The sequence below is a fragment of the Spinacia oleracea genome, chromosome 4, assembly GCF_020520425.1.
Source record: "Spinacia oleracea cultivar Varoflay chromosome 4, BTI_SOV_V1, whole genome shotgun sequence".
Classification (NCBI taxonomy): Eukaryota; Viridiplantae; Streptophyta; class Magnoliopsida; order Caryophyllales; family Amaranthaceae; genus Spinacia; species Spinacia oleracea.
The window spans coordinates 121,023,927-121,032,119 of NC_079490.1; the positions used below are offsets into that span (position 1 = coordinate 121,023,927).

The 8,193-nt window shown below is 35.4% G+C and overlaps 1 long non-coding RNA gene across 2 annotated transcripts; it reads right to left on the reverse strand.

The window, feature by feature from the left end:
- Positions 1-1,770: 1,770 nt before the first annotated feature.
- On the reverse strand, positions 1,771-7,883 carry LOC110784055 (uncharacterized). Of its 2 annotated transcripts, XR_008919002.1 has the most exons (7): positions 7,358-7,883; positions 5,413-5,479; positions 4,910-5,027; positions 3,742-3,819; positions 3,433-3,557; positions 3,267-3,356; positions 1,771-1,994 (listed from the first exon to the last, which is right to left on the reverse strand). It is a non-coding gene; the product is annotated as an uncharacterized lncRNA (long non-coding RNA). The 2 variants fall into 2 exon arrangements; XR_008919003.1 differs by lacking the exon at positions 3,742-3,819 and having other exon boundaries at positions 7,358-7,882.
- Positions 7,884-8,193: the final 310 nt, after the last annotated feature.

An 8,193-nucleotide genomic window follows, 5' to 3' on the forward strand; every position in this document is an offset into this window, starting at 1 on the left:
ATATGAGTTATTAATTTTTCATAAAATTTAAATAATAAAAGTTTTAATTTTTCGTTCACGAAACTTGCACGCACGAAGCAATGGACGCTAAGTGTTAACCTTAAGGGGTGTTGTATAGTGCGGGCATGCGACGACGAGCAAGGGAGCTCGTCGCTCATGCGGTACGATGCAACGAGCAAGGCATGGCTTATGCGCGCCGAGGCAGCCCTGCTGTGTGCTGTGCGCTGTGTGCTATGTGCACGTGGGCGGAGAGGCGAGAAGCAAGGCATCGAGCATACGAGGCTGCGCGCGCGGGCAGCGAGAGCTGGCTCGACCAGCGAGCGTTGCCCCGCACCAGCGAGCGGTACCCCGCTCCAGCGAGGGATTCCTCGCCCCAGCGAGGGAGCATGTTGCGCGTAGGCGTGGCTTGCTCGGCTTGCTGCGTCTACGCGTGGCTGCTCGTTTCTTGCGGTACGACCATTGCGAGTGGCAGCCCAAGGGCGCTGCTGCTCGAGGCCTTGACGAGGCATGGGCGCAAGCCTATGGTCCTTGTCTTGGCCCGATTGGTTCGTTTTAATTTTAATTTTTCGGTTGAAAACGATTTGAATTAAATTTAAATTCGTAATTTAATTTTTTCTCAGAATTTAATTTTGAATAATTTAGTTATTATAATTTATTTATACAAATTATTTTCCTAAAATTAAACCCTGATAAAATTTAAATTAATTTAATCAACTAAAAATAAAATAAAGGATTTAAATAATATTTTATTGAGCTTTAAATTTTAATTAAATTTGTTAGATTCTGGTTGGACTAGGAAATACAATTTTATGTTTAAAATTCGTAAAGCATGTAAATTCTTGGTTTTAGTGGGAGCACTTTAGTCATAAACTCTTGATTAGGTCTACATTCCTTTAAGGTTAAAACAACTCGATTAGAATTAATAAGGATTGAATAATTTATAGATTATTGGAACCCTTGATTAACTGTTGCAAATATTTATGTGATGCATAATATGTTCTACTAACTTTCTATGTAGGCCATTCATTGATAAATGAATGGGTGAATGGTATATTGTAAATGTACTGTTTTGTAGTTTATGAAAAGTGACTAGTATGGCCCAAATAGGATCGAAAATATGGTTTGCGTACCATTAATTTGAATGTAAAATTGGTCTAATGCACCAAAGTTCCTTGATTTAAATATGGTCTGCGTACCATCAAATAATTGTAATTAGTTTCAATTATAGCATATCCTATTTGAAGAAAATGGCGCCTCCCATGGTGAAATCACTAGTAGAAAAAATCACATTTGCAGCGCGGGTAAAACAGGCTTTTTGCAGCGTTTTCGCGCGCTGCAATTGTGATGGCTGCAAATACCGTAAGTTTTTTCGCAGCGGTCATAGGCGCTGCAAATAATAGGTTAATTGCAGCGCGGGTAGACCTGTATAAGTTGCAAATAGTGTATTAGTTGCAGCACGGTTCGACCCCTATAAGTTGTAAATAAAAAGTAGTTGCAGCGCCTTGTTGAGAAATACGCGCTGCGATTAGTTGTCATTTTGCAGCTCAGTGCCAGTACACGCGCTGCAATTAATTCTTTTTAAAAAAAAATATATATATAATAGCTCCGATCAGATGCATATTTATATATTTATCCTGGACAATCCTATTATTTTGACAAAAAATTATAATAAAAACATTATAAATAGTTTAATAGGTTGCAAAAAATTTGCCATAGTTTCCCTTGTAATTTGCGAAATCCGGACAAAACAGGAATTTATAAAGACCTGTATATAAGACATAACATACATATATGTTCCAACAACCATATATATGCTCCAAGTAGCATCCAACGTCATATCCAACACATAACAAAAACATAAAACATAATATTACTAGACAACAAACTCATTCGCCGGCATCCATCAAATAGTTGTTCTTAAAATACTTTGCCCATTGTTCTCGAGTTTCTTCAAACTCCTCATTAGAGTATGGCATTTCTCTTTGTACATAACCCTTCAAAAAGCAAAAACTTGGTATTAGTTACTCGAAAACTAATTTAAAAGAACTTGGTATATGCATAGAGTGACTTGAATACCGTCATTTTCGCTCCCATTTTTGAACTAATGAACCTAATGATTCATTTTAAACTAATTACATGTTTTATATGCTTTGTTTAAACTTTCTAATACTCATTCAATATGGTTATGCACGTTTTAGGCTTGTTGGGTCGTTATGGACATATTTAGGCTAAAATGAAACATTTTCGCTCCCATTTTCAAACTAATGAACCTAATGATTCATTTTAAACTAATTACATGTTTATATACTTTGTTTAAACTTTCTAAGACTCATTCCAATCTAGTTATGCGCGTATAAGGCCCGTTGGGTCGTTATAGGACATATTTAGGCCCAATTGAGGCATTTCGCTACCAACTTTGCACTAAAGAACCTAAGGACTCATTTTAAACTAAATACATGTTTTATATGCTATGTTTAAACTTTCTAAGACTCATTCCAATCAAGTTATGCACGTTTAATGCTTGTTGGGTCGTTACGGACATATTTAGGCTAAAATGATACATTTTCGCTCCCATTTTCGAACTCATGAACCTATGGACTCATTTTAAACTAAATACATGTTTTATATGCTATGTTTAAACTTTCTAATACTCATTCCAATCAAATTATGCACGTTTAAGGCTTGTTGGGTCGTTACGGACATATTTAGGCTAAAATGATACATTTTCGTTCCCATTTTCGAACTCATGAACCTATGGACTCATTTTAAACTAATTACATGTTTTATATGCTTTGTTTAAACTTTCTAAGACTCATTCCAATATGGTTATGCACGTTTTAGGCTTGTTGGGTCGTTATGGGCATATTTAGGCTAAAATGAGACATTTTCGCTCCCATTTTTAAACTAATGAACCTAATGATTCATTTTAAACTAATTACATGTTTATATACTTTGTTTAAACTTTCTAAGAATCATTCCAATCAAGTTATGCGTGTTTAAGGCACTTTGGGTCGTTATAGGACATATTTAGGCCCAATTGAGGCATTTCGCTACCAACTTTGCACTAAAGAACCTAAGGGCTCATTTTAAACTAAATACAAGTTTTATATGCTATGTTTAAACTTTCTACGACTGATTCCAATCAAGTTATGCACGTTTAAGGATAAGAAAAGCAGACCATATGGGAAAATGAAAAAAAAGATAAAAAATCTCCGATTATTTGTGAATAACGAGGGTATATAAAGAAATGTGATCGGGTTAAAGACCTTCATGGAAGACACTGGTACTTGAATCAGTTGCAGCGTGCTGGTCCAAACTCAACTCGGCATCTTCCTGCTCGTAGAGTTTGCTGTTTCCTGGAATAAACAGAAACCATCAGAGACACAAGTTCTTTATGTCTAATACGCACTAAAACATAAGTATGTAACTGACCATCAGTTGTCAACATAAAACCATCTTCGTCATCTGTTTCCTTCGGAAGCTGCTGGTTATCAACAACTTCAGATGTTGTATTTGGATTGCCCGACAGATAAAGTTCGATTAATGTATCCTCTAACCTTTAAGGAAGGAAAAAGGAACAAAATGTTAACAATTTAGAAATAGGAGTACTCAATGAGTGGCACATAGCCACATACACTACTCAACTAGAAATTGAAACAATGAATGTGTGTCACGGGAAAAATCCAACTGCTCCGAAGTTAAAAATAAAGATCATTAATGGTTTAGTTGTGCAAACTTTACCTTCATGAATCACATAATATCTCTCTACACATATAGCTAATATATCAACTTCTGTACAAATGCTCCGTCAATCATCCCCTATTAAATCCATGAAGAAAACAATAACTTCAGAACCTAGATATATTGCAGGGTACATCCAACACGCCTGGTCGGTTTGCTGCCATGATCAGTTTGGCATGCAGTTACAATGTACAATGTGGTAAGAGGGACCCCGCCAATTTATAGCTAACTAATTATTTTCCCTAAGAACAACGTTTTGAGGAAATAGGATTAGTCAATTTCATTTAGTTAGTCAGTCATTTTATACGTAGTACTTTGATTGCCTTTCTGAATACAGGAAAAAAAAAAAACAATTCTCAAAGACAACTTCAGTTCATAGTACTAAACAGTGAGAATTTAAATCAATCACTTAAAAAAAATGACAAATATTTTTAACATCTAAGTGATCTTAATAGAAAACAATAAAAAAAAAATAAAGAAACATACAAAAACATATTGATTTTGTGTAAGATATGAAATAGTTGTACACGAATTTAACTCTATCAATTCACAACAAAATCTGCATAAGCAAAAACAGTTGGCCCCTCAACTAGTCAAAAAATAAAAACTCTGTACAGTTCATTGAGAAACAAGCCATAGCATTTGCATTACAAAAACGCGGCCCAAAATACATGGATTTTCTTCTCTTGCCGATTTTTTTACCACCACATAATCACAATTGATATTTTTGTTACTATATATGTACACTCCTTCAGGAAAAGGGGTCAATTTCACAATAAGCTCTTACTTAAATTTAATGGTGGTATTGGTGGGTATGTGAAATCTTTAGTAAAGCAAATCATCCTTGATTACTGAGGGTTAGAACAATGTGACAACTAATTTCTAACAAAAGGAGAACAATAATGACAAAACAGATGATAGAAACTAGAAGAAACAAATGTTCTTTCTTTGCAAATATTCAACAAATTAAACTAATCTATCATTACCCTCGAGTTGTTACGTGTATCAAATACATTGAAAAATCTGAAATTCTGACAAAATGAAGCAAAAGCCATATAGATATTTATACACAAAAAACCAATGGGTTTGGGTAATTCAAGTGCTTAATTAAAAATCAGTCATAAAAAGCAGGAGAAATTGCAATTAAGAAGGATTTAAGTGAATAAACCTTGCAGATGGGGTGAGGACTTTGAGTCCAACAACACGAGCCTCGATTTGGAATCCCTAATTCATTTGATTTTGCTCAGCTTTTATTTCCTAATCTTCGAGCTTTTTCTTTCCTCGACCTGGTAAATCGTGAAAACAATGAGAAAACGATAAAGGTAGGATCATTGACAGGAAAGAAAGAGGGTAAGTTCTCGGCGACATGGCAGCGGAGAAAAAGAAACCAGGGTTAACAAGTTTTCCAGAAGCCGAAAAGAAATTGAAAGGATTTGTCTATTTGAGTACTAAATTTTAAATAACGGGAATTAGAAGGGGCACTAAAATAAAATTAACTTTTACCCACTTATTCTGTAATGGAATAACAAACAAACAGTTCTCTTTATATTATTTTTTCCCTTTTTTTATTTCAACGGATTAGATTAGATATTTAAAATTAATGGACCAGATCTTATGTAGTTTAGAAGTCGTCGTGAGTCGACGACCTTTATAGAAGCGTCGAAGGTTTACCTCAAAGTAGTTGTCTACCATTCTGATGGTGGACGATTTTCAGACAACACATTGCTAGTGCACTCTCCTGTCAAAGATTCAAGCGAAAAACTGCTTCAGAAAATATGTTGGAATGAGTCTAAGAAAGTTAAAACTATGCATATGAAACATGTAATAAGTTTGATCAATCCTTAGTTTCTTTAGTTAAAATTTGGGTGCAAAAATGCAAAAATGCGAAAATGCGAAAATGGGGTGAGAAAATGCGAAAATCTGCATAAAACTAATCAGAACTGTGCGCAGAACAGTGCACAGAACTGATCAGAACTGTGCAATGATTTGCATATAACTGATCAGAACTATGCAGATCAGTGCACAGAACTGATCAGAACTGTGCAATGATCTGCATAGAACTGATCAGAACTGTGCAGATCAGTGCACAGAACTGATCAGAAACTGTGCAGATCAGTGCACAGTTCTGATCAGTTCTGTGCACTGATATCCAGCTTCAGAAAATGCAAATCATGCCTCATGAAACTGATATATGCATAGTATCTGGTAGTCTGCATATTGCAGAAGAATGCTACAAGAAAGCATATCAGAACTGATAAGTATTTGGTTGTATATATATATATATATATATATATATATATATATATATATATATATATATATATATATATATATATATATATATATATATATATATATATATATATCAGAACACCATTTTTTGCTGGATTCTGTTCACAAACATCATCTCAGGTCACAATATATATAATTACCATACTAAAGCAATAAAAACTTGCAAAGTATCTCAACTACATCACCAATTCTTTTTTTCTGTTAATTTTTGACAGTGGATCCAAGTAAGTTGGAGATGACTAACATATGAATAGTTTAAGGTGTTTTCCAACTAAACACTTTTACAAACAGATGACTATACATTACTTTTTTCGAGCATTAGTCACTGGTTCTAAACTAATTAAAAAAACCATTTCAGAACTCTGTTAACCGTTGTTCTCAAATATATTCCATAAATCTACTAGCAATAAGAGCTATACTGCGCACTCATTGTCTGACCTTCAACACGCGGTTCTAACTCCTGAATGACAGAACTATTAATCTGACCATGTGTTTTAAGGGTGACTCTTAGCAGTAAGATACAAACATCCTCCACCGATTGACAGAAAATCTAGATAACAAACACGAAATAAAATAACCACCAAGATCGATACCAGCTCACCAAAACACGAACAACCAAGAGAATGATCAAAGCATAAGTACAAGCAACGTTTCACAACAAATCACACCGATAAAACACCAATACTGATCCACCAACCCTAAGCTCACACAAAAACACAAATCGAAAATCCGAAAAACCCTAATTCATGCATTCCGCAACAACTTCAAACAACAATTAGGCAGAAAAAATACGATATCAGATCCAAGCCAAAAACCCTCAAAAATCGAATTAAAAACCTTCATTCTGATCATTCTCAGTGCCGGCCTTTGTCAAACCAAATGTTAAGGCTGCAGTAAATGCGGAAGGTAAAAATTACTTTTCTACTCTACCAGCATGTCAAATAGGAGCTTATAACTCTAAGCCTAGTGTCAAAAGGTGCAGGGAATGGATCTCCATTGCCAGAGGCTTCCAATCAAGTTGGTTCAAGAATGCCTGTACCCAAAGGCTTCCAATCAAGTTGGTTTGATATAACAGATTCAGACAACATTAGCACATAAAACTAAACTGCTTTAATCTGTAGAATTAACCATATCCCTGAATTATGAAGATCAATACTACTGATAATTTCTACTGGTTCAGACAACATTGATTAATGTAAGCAAGTTCAAATGCTCAAAACACATAAAATACTGAATTCAGAACTTAATTTGAGTAAAATTCAGAACTTAAAACACAAAAAATAGCCAAAAATAAATTTAAAAAGGGAAATTCGAGTGAACAAACCTAAGCAAGTACCGCAAAACCCTAGCTCCTTCTATCTCTACTTATCTGCAATTTAAGGGCTTGAATTGGAGGGGTGCGGTGTTGCCGGCGGCGGATGTTGAAAAGGAACAAGAAAACCCGACCGGTGGCTGGCGAATTTGTTTGTTTGAACAAGAAAACTTCGGCATCTTCCTCTCTCTTCCGCCCCACCTTTATTTCTCTGTAGACATGAATGACGATTTGACACAAAGTCGAAACACTACAAGTTTACCTATCTCACAAACGCGTGCTATGGCTGGCGAAGGAACAAAGATAAAGAGGAAGGAGCGAGTAGGAAAGATTTGTGTAGAAGGAGCCATGGCTATGGAGATTCGAAAACCTTTCTCTTGAAATTCTAGATCTGTGGTGGTTTGAGAAGATGAGATTGAGAATCGAATATTGCGAAAAATCTTCCTTAGAATTGCAGCAAAGTCGACAGGCAAAGGTTGCGAATATTCCGAGTTGCAGCATTCAATACGGCCAGAAGCTGCGATTACTTCGTTTAATTGCAACTTGTACCGTATGCCCGCGCTGCGAAATCCTATTTTAAAAAAAAATTAGCTTTTTCGCAGTGCTTGGTCACTGAAATTGCTGCGAATAGGTCATTTAAATATTGACCCGCGTTGACCAATGCTCGATTGCAACCCATATGACTTACGTGAGTTGCAATTGATGAGTTGCAAATGAAGTTTTTTCTACTAGTGAATTAAAGACGGAGTTTCCAATCCATTTTCAAGAAGAGTTTGAAGTTGAAGCTTCAAGATGAAGTCGGGCCATACTAGATCACATTTATATCTTATGCTTGCTTTAAGTTATTT